Source organism: Astatotilapia calliptera, chromosome 22, assembly GCF_964374335.1.
Source record: "Astatotilapia calliptera chromosome 22, fAstCal68.1, whole genome shotgun sequence".
NCBI classification, from domain to species: Eukaryota; Metazoa; Chordata; class Actinopteri; order Cichliformes; family Cichlidae; genus Astatotilapia; species Astatotilapia calliptera.
The window spans coordinates 17,109,669-17,124,214 of NC_137442.1; the positions used below are offsets into that span (position 1 = coordinate 17,109,669).

The following is a 14,546-nucleotide window of genomic DNA, read 5'->3' on the forward strand; positions in this document are numbered from 1 at the left end:
CGAAAGGGAGGGAGAGGGAGAGAGAGAGGCTGGGTGGGAGGGTGTTACAGTGAGAAGGGCAGAGAGGGGACTGTGGGAGAGATAAAGGCGGAGGGAGGGAGAAAGTGAGTAGTAGAGATTAGAGAGAGGGAGGCAGACAGAAACAGAGTGAGCGCATGAAAGAGTGACACATGGAAAACTCGTCGAGACACACCGATAGACTTGCATATAAGGCTGATCTGATCTGATCACGGTGACGCCAGACATATTTGATATATGCTGGAGAGGAACCGAGGAAAGGTGTCTTGTTTATAAAGCTGTAAGGGTTTGTGAATTAAATCAAGGAGGCAAAAGGAAAATCAGAACCTCTTTTCGTCCCCCTTTTCAGATATAGTTGGTTTCATGCTCGGATTCGACAAGCCTGCATTTCCCAGTTTTGACCACTAGATGGTATGACTGATTACAATTGTAGAGGAGTCTATTTCCGTTAGTTAGCTGACCTAGTTAAAAGACCATTTGGAAGTAAATATAGATGAAATGTGCTCTTCAATGCTAAGAGATGTAGCACGCACAGAAGAGAAATGAGCACTCTCTTATAGGATGTTAACACACACACAAACACACGTGCGCACACATGCAATGACTAACTAACTTACGGAAAAATGATTCCCGAAAGATTTAGTTGGTCTAAACATGCACTAAAAAGACATCCTGTTTGTTTTAGTTGGCCTTCCTGTCAGCTTGATATCATTCCAGGGTTCCAATGTTCAACACTGGGTATTCATAGTTTCTGGCAGCAGGAGACATTTCAATATTTGCAATGAATGTGGTAACATATAAAACACAGAGTAAAATGCTCAATGTGAAGAGTTTTAAAAAGCAGGAATGTCACAGTTTATTTGTAGTCTTTTTATTTTATTTTTCATAGGGCATTCTTACCGATAAGCGATCATCTAGTACGGTTGGGCTTTCGTTCATGTTGACAACACAGTTCGTGATTTGCTATGGCACTGAAAGTTGCGAAATTTCCTTCCTGTTTCAAAAATATTCCACCCATTTCTAAAGAAATTGAATATTGTGCATTTCTTTAGAAATGTTAAGATCGGGGAATTTGAAGGCAGTTTTGGAAATGTAACCAACACCACTGCATTTTATCATGATCCTTCATGATGCACTGCATATGCGCTATAAAATCGTAATATTACGTTGTTAACGAAGAGTCTTTTAACATCAAAATGAAGCTCAAAAGAATTAACTCAAAATATCTGATTGAGGAGGAAAAGCAAAGCAAAAAACTGCACAACTATGACTATTTTGTCCATTAAACATCCTGCCCTAACCCAAGAAATACAATATGATTAGTAAGCCTGTAGCCTTCTAACATAGAGATATTTCTCAGCAAGCTTGAATCATAATTCACTGTATGAAGAGTTCACTAGAAGAACAAGTCATTAGTTTTTCCATTTAAATCAAATACAATGCAAACTATGATAAAGTCTCAGTACATTAAAGTACATTTTAGTATTTTAACACGCTTTGCCGATCCGATCAGCTGTTCGTAACACTTCCCACATTGAAACAGACGTCAACGCGAACTGTCGCATGTCCACCATTTCCTGTCCAAAGCCGGAAGTGACGTCATTTTCGCGGAAAATGTAGTTTTTTACTTGTAGGCCTTAAAAGCCTATACTGGTGTTTTTATAAGTCATGTTTGACTCTATACTTTTCTGAATAGTTGCTGGGATGCTTAGAACTCGAATTGCACTGCTGGAAATAGTTTGTTTTGATGCACCTGCTGTTTTCTTTGCAAATTTGCATCATAGGATTGTTCTTTGTTTTTCCTGCAGTATATAAAAATTGCTGTATCTCCAAAATAAAACTATGAAGACACTCAAAATAAATTTCCTGTTGTTGTAAACTATTTTTTTTGCAACTTTTTTGTATTTAAAGTTTTGAGGGATAAGCCCCTTAAATTTCCCCAAGTAGAAATATATGTAAAAAAAACAAACAAAAACGATTTTCAATTTTTTTGTAGTTTATTGCACTTTTTCGCAATTAATGTACTTACTATGGACTTAATGCATACATATTATTAAAATATGGGCTATAACAGTTGTATTGATGTATAGCAACTTGAAATGCTCCCAAAAATGCCACTACAACATGTAAAAAAATATATATAAGCTCTGGCGGATTTGGTTCTATGGTAGGTCTTAAAGGGTTAAATAAATATCGTCAAATAATCGAGAGCTCAATTTCAGTGAAAATAATCGTGATTATCATTTTTGCCATAATCGAGCAGCCCTATTTGTGTGGGTTTGTTTACAAGTGAAAGCAGGATAAGACAAAGAGAGCGAGACAAAGTGGGAGTAGAGAATGAGCAGAAAGAAATTAGAAATTTTAGTTCCTTGCTTGGCGATCCGAAGTCTAGCCCTGCACGCCTCCCTCCTTTGATCAGGTGGACCGTCTCGCCTGAAGCCTTGGTGAAACTTTTCGCCAACTGCTGAATCTAAAGATAAATGATACCTGTTGTTTCAAATGTAGCCTGAAGCCCAACCAAGACAACTGATTCAGTTGGGTGTGACTGAAAATTGGAAACCAATACGCTTCCAAAACATCACTATTGCTCAATCTTGGCACGACTTGCCTTCCTCAAAACCCATTTCTCATTGTCCTTTAGCATAAAAGTGTCCTGTTGAATCCCTACAAATGTACATAACTGCTTCATGGTGAATGTGCTGTATGTGTATAACACGACATCATAATCATCGCACATCTCCAGCTTTAGAAAAACACACATTTTTTCTTTGATTGACAATAATTTGACATAATCTTTCCACTTTAAACAACAAGAAGCACTTTAATGCAGACCTGACTGACAAGCCACACTCCTTAGTGAGTTTGATTAGAAATGGCCAGAATGAAGGTTGAATCAAAACACACGCATTGAGCTTTTCAACAAGACTCACTCATAACATGACACCTCAGTCAATGATCTCCTCTCATCAAGAATCAATGAATTGTTAAGTGCACTGAAAAATTCACTGCAAAACCTGCCTTATTCTGTCTCAGCCTTCTGCCTTTCTGCAGAGCACAGTCTCAGTCACAGCCAGTCACTAAGGAAACTGATGAAAAGCTTCTATATATACACACACACCCATATACATATCACACACTGCTCTGCTCTCTCTCCCTGTCACACACACACTGAATCTCTGTGCCGCTCTCTCTCAGTCGCCCACGCAAACTTCACACACGCTGTGGTTATGACAACAGCAACCCCCGCCATCCTACGCTCTCTTTACCCATCTATCCCCTCCCGTCTCCGTCGGCAAAAGTCTCAGCTCCCTTGTTTATCCATGTCTTTCCATCTGTCTCTGGGCCTATGTGTGACTATGTGTGTGTATGTGTGCGCAAGCTGGTGAGAGAGCACGTGTAGAGCCATCTAATGGTCACACACTCATACACACAAACTGTGTCTGCCAGACAGACTTTATGAACTAATGTTCTGTCAGTAATCTATTATTCAGAACCTTTTGTAATCATTTCATAATTATGCTGATAGTGCCCTCTGAACTTTGGGGCATTTACACGGTCTGCAAATATCTTTCATTTTTCCCCTCGCTCACAAACCCTCTGCCAGACTGTTAACTTGCTGGCAGTGTAGTGCGCTACTTCGGCCCAAGCCACATCCCATTCACAAACCTACTAATCCACACACACTATTAGATCCCTGCTAGTCACACACACAAAGAAGTATGCATGTGTGTGTTTGCAGGATTAGGGAGGGACTGGAATGGATGGGCAAATCACTGCTAAGCTCCTCTATTGCTGCATAATCCTACTGAGTACACACACACACACACACAGGCACACATACACTCACGCAAACAATAGTAGTCATCGTTGACATTCAGACACACAAATATGCAGGCAAAAGTCCAACACACTTATTCAATAACAAATGCAGACATAAACACTCAGATATCTTTTCAAAGACAATATATAATCCTGTTCGGAGTATGTGTGTTGCAGTACAAAAGGGAGTAAAAGAGAAATGTGGGATGGGAGGTAGCTGGAGACAGAAAACATGAGTTGGGTTTTTTTCATCTTCTGTTAAAAAAAAAGACCCCAACGAAGAGAGAAAAATGGAGATAAAAGTAAAAGACAGAAAAGAGGCGTAAAAAAGAGAGATAAATGTAATCCAAACACCATTATGCAATCTATTCATTCACTCTGCCCACACAACTAGAACCCTTTTGTCCATTCAACCACCTTCCCCAACCCTTCAAGAAATGCAATACATACAATTAGTAATCCTGTTTTAAATTCTAAATATGACTCAATTAGTGTTTAAGAACATCGAAATATTTCTCCACAAGCTTGAATCATAATTTATTGTGTAATGTAAAAGGGTTCACAAGAAGAACCAGTTATCCAGTGACTGTAGTTAATAAACAAAGAAGAAGAAAAAACAACAACCAGTAAGGTCACTGTAAATTACATACGCTGACCCCATGTGGTCCTATGGAGTTAGTGCAAGCATACAGCCCATTTGTATCTTAAGTCGGCCAAAGGAGTAAAAAAAGAAATACTGTACCCCTTACTTTACTTTACTTAGAGGTTTATATATTTAATCCCTGAGATGTCTGAATAAAAATATTGAATGAACATATCTATACATATCTATATATACATACATACATACATACATACAAACATACATACATATATATATATAAATATGTAGTATTTGTAGTTTTGGTAGTAAAACTAATGAAAATACAGTAAAAAAATCTAAGCCATCTAGTGGGCCAGATTGGACCTTTGGGCAGGCCAATTTTAGCTCATGGGTCAGATGTTTGGCACCCCTGCACTAAGCTAATGAAGCAACAAAAATTGTAAAAAACAAAAAACTTTTTCATATTCACATAATGAAGAAATGGTTTACTGAATCTGTGTGTTTGGGGTTTTTTTTGTTTGTTTTTTAAAGGTTTTTAAAGTTTACTCATGGTTGCTTCATTACTTTCCTTCACTACTTTTTGTTTTAGGCATTTTAAAAATGTTTGTCTTGCTGACTCATCTGACAAATCTTACTATAATACACATAATGAGTTTGTTTGCCCGTGAACTCCCGCTTCACAATCAGGAGTTGAACAACCAAAACATGCACCCAGGTTGAGTACCCAATGGGCATGAAGATTGCTAAAATGTACCTTCCTGACTTATGTGATATAGATAAGAACCAGGTTCTTATCTATATCACATAAGGCTAAAAGGGTTTTTAGCATTTATTCATCCAAAGCGCCTTATAAAGCATAGAATCATTTTAATTTCATAACAAAAACATAAAATTTATTATCACAAAACTTTAAATGAGCATGGTATTATGATGACAGTATTTTGCCTAGAAACCACCTAACAACACATCATGCACTAAGTACCATAGGCCTGTACTAGTACTTCTACTGGTATCAAACTCAAGATGAAAAGAATAAAAAAATTTCCCTTATTAAAATTTTCAGTCAGAACCACTATAGTTAAAGCTGATGCAGTAATTTGCCAATATGGCACTGTTTAGGGGGCATTCCCTCCCGTCTGTCCGCACACATTCAAATCATTAGGTGGGGAGAGCAACAGCAAATCAGTGGCAGGCGTGTTTTAGTCAGATACATCAGGTAAGCTTTGTACTTTGTAGAGCTGAAGTGGAGGTGGGTTGAGAAGTAGCTTGCAGGTGAACAGCACCTATAAAGAATTTTAGTAGCTCACCCTAAATAAGATTTTCCAATTGGATGGGAAGAAAGTTATGCTCTATAATTCTTTTATTATCTCCTACAATGTAACATATGTAGAGTGTGACTGACAGAGTTTTTCTTATTAAACCGATTTCCTTCCTTCCATCCCATTTTTCATACAAAAAGTCAATTTGCGATGCCCATGTTTATCTGATGATTTGTTCATATAAGTGGGAGAAATGCGAAAAAGAAAAGAAAAAGAAAAAAAAAATCAGACTCCGCTGACATGAGTAAGAGCTTTCAAAATCTGATGTCAGGCTGAGAACTATGCTGACAGGTGCATGTGCGCGAGTCTGAGGTGCTGCAGAGATCACAGCACTAAACAGAATGGCTGAGCAGACAAATATTAATACATAATGTGGCTGGAGTTGTTTGTCAGTGCACATACACTTTATTTTTTTCCCTCCTTGACAGAAAAAAAAAAAAGAATTCACTCAGATTTTAGGATGGTCGCTGCATGTGTCGACATCTAGGACAGAGAACAATACTGCTGTGTTCGCTGAAGGTGAACTGCCCGCTGTAATGGACACAGACAGGCAGACTGGCACTAATTGGCATGAATGGGCATGGCAGCAGGCCTTTTGTGGATGAAGGAGAGGTGAGCGGCTGCTCAGCATGTGTCCTTGTCTATGAATAATGCGTTCCACCTTTTCAAAGGCACACGGACAAAAATGTCAGAGCGGCAGCGCCACTGCTTGAGCACACATTCATCAAAGTCCTCTGCTCTACACAAACACACATCCAACACTCCTGAGACTCAACAGGACACACGTGCAGCGCACACCAGAGCCAGTACAGTACTCAGCAATCATCCAAACAAACAAATTCCACAGGCAGACTCTCACAAACACAAAGGCTCCACGCTCCACAGGTGTCTGCATGCTGCCCAGCAGCATCCCTGCTTGTGAGGCTAAAATTTGTGTGATGAAAAGAATAGAGTTTAACATAGCATACAAATCCATACATCCCTCCATTCATGTTACCCTGCACACTATGGAAAATAGCTGTGCTCTGTCCTCTCGGTCTCCCAGAAGGGAATACGGTTTTCTGTGCTGGTAACAAAGGGATAATATTTTATTTTCCAAATCTGTGATCAACTGAAAATACTGCAACAGAAAATAAAGCTGCATTTTAAATGTTATATGTGCGTAGACAAATAAAGATGGAAACTTTCTCACTAAGACAGAAAGCATGCAGTTAGTGGGTAACTGTATTTCTACATTTTCCAAAGAAAAGACCTCACAGGACTGATTGATTTCATCACTGGACACACATAACAAAGAAGTGGAAGTCTTTACATGTGTAAACTCTAAAGGCTGCTTCAATTTCTGCCTATTTGTTGATAAGGAACTACGGCATTTCAAGATTTCTTAAATGCGACTGTGTGTTTAGGCAACACTTTCCACCAGCATCTTCAAAACACCACTACACTGAAGTTGTTCTGACGGGCTGTAGTGACCTTAAGCACCATGCCAACGTACTTTATGTGGTTTTTCTGGCCTTCAATTTGTTCCCCAGCTATATATGCAACGTCTTGGCTGATAATACGAGCCAAAGAATTACTTTGACTTTCTAGCTTACACTAGAAATACCATAACTGAAGTTTATGTTAGTGCTTCAATCTCATTTTTCCAACTTCGCCTGACCTGACAAAGCAATTTATATTTAGAGATTGTGGTAAAGAAAAAAGCTTCAAGTATGCACAAACAGTGAGTTGGATTTGGTTCACTCCAACATTCCCACTGCTTCAGACTTTGAAGCTAGAATGACAAAAAGGAAACAGACAGACTGACCACACAGGCTTGTCACTGCTCGCTTCACTTTCCCAACTAATCTGTCACTTTCTTTTAACATCATTATTCTCGGTTTGTTTTTATTCACACACACAAACACACACAAACTGAAAGACCAGCAAATTGTGTGCAGTTAGCAAAACAAGCTTATTTCTGTGCAATATGCTTCCGTATGCATGCAGCTGTCTCGTGTTTTAGAAAGACACACACCCTTGTTTTACTATCTTTATTGGGACTCCCCCTAACCCCAGTCTCACACGCACACTCAAACACTCACAAATTGCCTTCAGGATGGTCGTACGTGTCCTCCTGAGACACAACACCCTCTGACCATGACCCCATTTCAACACCAAACCCAATCTCTGCCTGGAACACCAGAGGGTTTGACTGCAGTTATGTAAGCCTTTGCAGTGGTAGAGAAACAGAGGGAAGGACAGAGAGAAGAGGGTAAAAAAAAAAAGAAAAAAGAAAAAAAAAAGAGGGCAGGAGAGATGGACACCGGGACCAGGAGTGGGGGAGCGGGATTAAAGTACAAGTAAATGATGGCGAAGCAGAAAGAAGATAAGAGAGACGGTGAACGAGACAGTGATGTCACCTTGTACTTGCGCTGCAGTGAGACGGACAAAGAGAGCGAGTAACAGAGGTAGAGAGAAAGGGATGTTGAGAGATCTATTAGCTGATAGAAGCCATGCAGACAGCCTCCCACTCCTTAGGCAATTGATTCGAAGGATATTGTGCTGAATGCTGTCTGCGTGTGTGCGCAACTGAGTGACAGTGAAACTAGCTTTGAGCCTCGGGGCATAAAGTACTAGTACTAGAAAGCTACTGGCGTGTTTCTACAACTGAAATGTAAACCATCACATTTTAGGGTAAATTCTTAATGTTTCGTGAATGTAACGATTTGGATTTAGCACATAGTGATTATGGTTAAAATCTCCTTTGAGTAAGTTTTGGTGAATGCGACGTCCTTTTAAGTGGCAAAAACAAGTCTGCATGTCTGTGTGTGTTTCAAGAGGACAACATAATGGAATGCCTCGATTCGAGACTTGCCAAGAGCCCTTTTCCCATACGCCAGGGAGCCAAGACTTCCCCAACCAGCCAAGAATAGCACCGACACTCTCTCTCTCTGTCTCTCTGCTTTACTCTCTCTCACCCACACTCACGAGCACTCACACATTTTTACTGTTTGGATTTGACAAGAAGGGTGATAGTGTGAAGGAGGAAATAACAGCCGTGTGCACTTCAACACCGTTACAGAAAAAGAAGAAGAAGAGGGACATTTTCTAAATTCATATTTGTACTCTTCAACAAGCAGTGCAGTGAGACGTTTTTTAGGACACAATATGTTTTGATCAATATGACGCTAATAAATCTTCATTTATTTGAGTTTCAATTAACTCAAGGAAGGAGGGGGGGGGGGGGGGGTTAGGGAGGCAGGAAGACAGAGACATACAAAAGCATAGAGAGGCAGTGAAACTGCCGTGCTGGCTGCTCCCTGTGGGGTAAATGGGTTTGTTGTTCTCTCTGTGGATGTGTACTTACAGTATATGTGATTTTTTTTTCTTTCTTATTTTTTTGAGGCAGCAGTAAACTGGTGGATAGAGATGTGGACCACAGTGCATTCCCTTACTGCCACTGCATCACAACAACAGGCAGGAACATGTTTTCTACTCCAAAAAAAGAAAAAGAAAAAGCAATGACATACTGTATAAGAACCAGCCTTACTGACAGTACAGCTCACTTTTTTTGTCTTCAAACCAGTGTTTAAGCATCTCTACTAGATGTGATTACCAAAGCTGGGCTTAAAAGGAGTTAAAATATTCTACTTTAAAACTTGTTTCTCTCCTTGTGACTCACTGGGAAAACAGCTTATAGTGAGCTGAGAGGCTATCCATCAAACAGAAGACCCGAGTTCAAATCCTTGACCTCACTGAAATGTCTGTGAGTGAGATAATCGGCAGCAGCTCCAAAGGTGCTATTCTGTAGCTGACCCTGCCATCTTACTTCCCTGCGGTAAAGGTAGGAAGTGAAACAGAATTTCCCCTTTGGGGATCGATATTACCACAAAAAGACAGCACTTTCGCAGTGAGTAATTCAGAGAAAATCAAAGCAGTTGTAGTCTGTGCTTTTCAAGAAATGTGAAGAACAGCAGCTCTATTTGTAGAGAAATATTAGATAGCAGATACTGAAAGAAAAACATTAGAAATACATATGCAATGCAAACAAAGCTGTAAACCAAACAATTCCTTCTCAAGCCGTACATTTACCTCACATATGAAAGGTGGTTTTTGGTGTGTTGTTTTTTACATGTAGAAGTCGCTGATTTGAACCTTGCTAAACACGCATCTGTGCAGCAGTTGGAATGTCAGGTTTATTGCAAAACTGGACTCTTAGTCAAAGAGAAAACACTGATCTGGAAAAGTCCTTGATGCCAGAACTAATAACATCAAATTAACCATGGCAGACTAACAGCTTTTAGGTTGAAATAACAATGTGATAGCAGTTTGTCAGTTGTGATTCAGCAGTAATGAGCCAACTACTGTGTCCTAGGTTGTCAAGCACAACCTGAGTTCTAGCAACTTAAAAACACGATACGCAGCGGGTCGCCGTGCACAGACGAAACTAGATTACATAGCAAAGAACAGAAGATGCTTTTTAAAAAATAATTTTCACCATGGTATCAATGCAAAGACAATTTTACCTCATTCAACACAACCCCTCCAGAGCCCCCAGGTGTGTCAGCAGGTGGTACAGCCCATGGAGAGGGTTCCAGACTATCCCAGAATGCAGTGTGTTGACTCAGGGACACAGCACTCCCTGGTGAATGAAAACAACAAACAAAGTTACTCAAAATTTATAGGGAAATATAGGGGGAAAGCGCATATGTTTATATAAATTCACATATATTCATATACGCTGTGTCAGCAATAGCAAGAATGGATCTGGACACACAGCTGAGGACAGACTGCATTGTTCCGTCAATAAAAATAATCACTGCTCTTCTTTGATTCAAGAAGAAAAACCGTGGTTCTGATTATTTTGCTACAAACAAGTAAATAAAAGTCCTACAATAAGACAAAAACCCCCACTTCTGTCATGATTATGTGGATGTTGATGAATTATGTGTGAATAGGTGGATTTTATGCTGCGATTGTTGCTGTGCATGAACATAAGTTAAAAATGATTTGTGATATTTGTTAGAGAAAAGGTGGGGGACATCTAGCACTTCCATATCTATGAGAAGCTTCAAGTGCTTCGCTGTTTTAAAAACTGCAGGTCATCATTATACACAGTGCATGTCATACTCGGGGAAGAAACTCCAGAGTATCTTTAAAGACATCAAATGTGCAACAAGCTGACTCGAGCAGACGCCCACGCACCAACATAAGAGACAGACTAGCTGATTGTCGACAGTGTGTACACACTCTGTGGGACTAATTAGGCAGGTTGTGCTGGAGTGACGGCTATGTTATGGGGATACAAGACACATGTTCCCTGCTGTTAGTCAGCGGCAGTAAGTGTGTGTCTATGAATGTTTATGGGGTATATGTGGGATGCCAAACATCCTACTGACCTAGTTCTTATATGTCTGACAACAAGAAAAGAGGTGGGGAGGTGTGGGAGGGAAGTTTGTATGCAGCTGTCTTAGCTGTGGGAAAGTGTTTCATTGCAGCTCATAAGAAACCGAGATGGGATTACAGCATTTGGCTGGTTTTGTGATAGTAAAATATGTCATTCCATTCACACTTTTTAAGTTATGCATGATCACTCTGTGGGACGGAGAGAGGAAGAGAGAAAATAAATATCTGGTTAAAACTGATAGTGCGCAACAGAATCAGGCTTAAACATTTACACATGCGTTAAAGTGTCTGCACAAAGAAAGCAAGAGGGGTTCTGTGTATTACAGAGACTTGTAATGGGTTTATGTAAGGAGGAGAAAGAGGAAAAAATAGATGAGCACTGAGGCCATGGATTAGCAAACACTAACTGGCAAAGGAATTGATCACATGGTATAAAAAATACAAGGGAGAAAAGGGGGATGCAGGGAAGAAGCATTACACACAGAGAAAGAAAACCCAGCACCAGAGAGCCAAAAAATATGTTGAGAGACCAAAGAAAAAGTAGAGTACAGACAATCCAGAGGTGATGAAAAATAAAGACAGATGGAGAGAAAAGAGGGGACAGAGAGGTAAAGCAAGCAGGGAGGAAGAGGGAGACAACAGAGAGGCAGAGGAGAGAAACAGATGGTGGCAGAGAAGAGGCAGATAGAAACTCAATGGGATGACAACACTGGCATAGCCAGCGAGGCACAGCAGGGAGTATGAAAAGCTGAAAAATGTCAGCAGAAAGGGAGGAGGATGATAAGAAGTGAGGGCAAAGCAGGACAGACAGCGAGGGTTTTCATCTAACGCTGCACCAACTTTCAGGGAAAACAAAACAGACCTTCTCATCTTATCAACACAATTTATCAGCTTATAAGCTTCTCTTATTAAAAAACAAAAAACAAACCAACTAACTAACAATGCTTTATTTGCTCATTTCTCATATCTGTAAATTAGAATTATTGCGATAAAATAGACTTGTTACAATTCAAAAAAGCTAATCATATAACTGATATCTAAATCACCCTTCACATGATGCTCTAATTACTTCAGACTGTGCCTGTAATCTGAATCAGCTGTCTATTTAATCCTTCAACTACCTGGGGTCTCTTAAACAGAGACACCTGCTCCTTTCTCCTCACACACAAGCTGAGATAAATCTCTGTTCTAGATTGTGAAGGGTAAAAAAACAAAAGTAACACGATTTCTACAGCTTCATGAGCAGAACCAATACTGTCAGACCTTATTTATTAGTCATTATAAAATAAAGTACTTAATGTCTTTTTAATATCCACACACAGAAAATATAAGAAATCTACGGTGTAAGAGTTTTACCTCATTAACCTCCTAATCACGCTTATTGTAAGTGATTGTAAGAGTTGTTGCACTTGAATTGCTTTGCTCAATACGGCTTTTAAGGTGGAAGTACCGCAACAGCAGTCCATCTCCCTTAACAGTGCTTAATACATGTGGTCTAATCTTTTGACTGAATATTTTCTCTATTTCAAAGCAACATCTTGTTCATGGTAGTTTGATACTTTTGAATCCGCACATCTTCAGAATAATAACAAATACACCAGAAATGTCTGTCAGCTGAAAATTATTCAGCAAGTCCAGGTAGTAGATTCGTTCAAAGGCTTTAAGAAACGAAAAAAAAGAGCTTAATGGATATCTGAACTCTGAGTTCATTAATCAACAGTTTGTCTTGTTCTGACTTTGGTCTTTTACCAATAATGGGAGTAGAGCCTGTGCATCTTAATAGCTTTGTTAAAGTTGTTGTCCATGACTTAATCACGCGTGCAAAGTAATGAATTTAATAAGTCTGAATATGAGCAATAAGGAATAGGAGATCTCTCTGGCTGTTTGGGTTGGTACCATTTTACTATGAAACAGGAAATCTCTGTCTGTGAGTTTGTTTCTTTGACTGCCAACTCTTCCTAGACCGTAATGAGTTGAGCAGCCAAGCTTGGCACATAGGTACATCTTAGGCTCCTAGAGGCTCTTATCTACAGGGTGGGCCATTTATATGGATACACCGTAATAACATGGGAATGGTTGGTGATACTAAAGTCCTGTTTGTGGCACATTAGTATATGTGAGGGGGCAAACTCCTCCAGATGGGTGGTGACCATTTAGAAGCCATCTTGGATACAACTTTTGTTTTTCCAATAGGAAGAGGACCATGTGACACATCAAATTTATTGGTAATGTCACAAGAAAAACAATGGTGTGCTTGGTTTCAACGTAACTTTATTATTTCATGGGTTATTTACAAGTTTCTCTTTGTTCACAGCCATTGACATGTCAAAGAGGTTAACACGTGAGGAGCGGATCGAAATTGTGTTGATATCTGGTGAACGCAGTAACCGGGTCATTGCAGCAGATTTCAATGCAAGACACCCTACGAGTCCACCCATCTCCCATGCTACAGTCAGCAAACTGCTTGCTAAGTTTCGTGAAACTGGTTCAGTGTTGGATTTGCCAAAATGTGGACGCAAGAAAACTGTCACTAATGAAGAAACATCAGTGGCTGTCCTAGCTTCATTCAGCAAGAGCCCACAGTGTAGCACTCGCCGCATGTCACTGGAGAGTAGCATTAGTCGAACATCCCTTCGGCGGATATTAGCTACTCACAAATGGCACCCTTACAAACTCCAGGATGACCCAGATCGGTGCACAGAATTTGCAGAATGGGCAAAACAAAAATTGGAACAGGACCCTCAGTTCACGCAGAAGATTTTGTTCAGTGATGAGGCAAACTTTTATGTGAATGGTGAAGTTAACAAACAAAACCACCGCTATTGGTCTGACACTAACCCAACAAAACAAAAGTGATGGTTTGGTGTGGTATATGGGGTACAACGATAGTGGGTCCATTCTTCATCAATGGAAACTTCAAGGCCACTGGATATTTGAAATTGCTACATGATGATGTGTTTCCCTCTTTATGCACTGAAGCTGGCACGTTCCCTGAGTTTTTCCAGCAAGATGGTGCACCACCACATTATGGGTGCCAGGTCTGAGCATTCCTAGATGAACAGTTTCCTGGAAAGTGGATTGGTCGTCGTGGGCCAGTTGAATGGCCCCCAAGGTCTCCCGATCTGACCCCCTTAGACTTTTATCTTTGGGGTCATCTGAAGGCAATTGTCTATGGTGTGAAGATACGAGATGTGCAGCATCTGAAACTACGGATACTGGATGCCTGTGCTGGCATTTCTCCTGCGGTGTTGCTATCAGTGTGTGAAGAGTGGGAGAAGAGGGTTGCATTGACAATCCAACACAATGGGCAGCACACTGAACACATTTTATAAGTGGTCAGAAACTTGTAAATAACTCATGAAAGAATAAAGTTACGTTGAAACCAAGCACACCATTGT

The 14,546-nt window shown here is 40.0% G+C and overlaps 1 protein-coding gene across 1 annotated transcript in view; it reads right to left on the reverse strand.

The window, feature by feature from the left end:
- atxn1a (ataxin 1a) overlaps positions 1-14,546 on the reverse strand; it is a 102,379-nt gene that overhangs the window by 15,358 nt on the left and 72,475 nt on the right. The window contains exon 3 of the mRNA XM_026157048.2: positions 10,269-10,384. The gene's annotated coding sequence lies outside the window, so the exon portion shown is untranslated. The remainder of the gene's footprint in view (positions 1-10,268; positions 10,385-14,546) is intronic.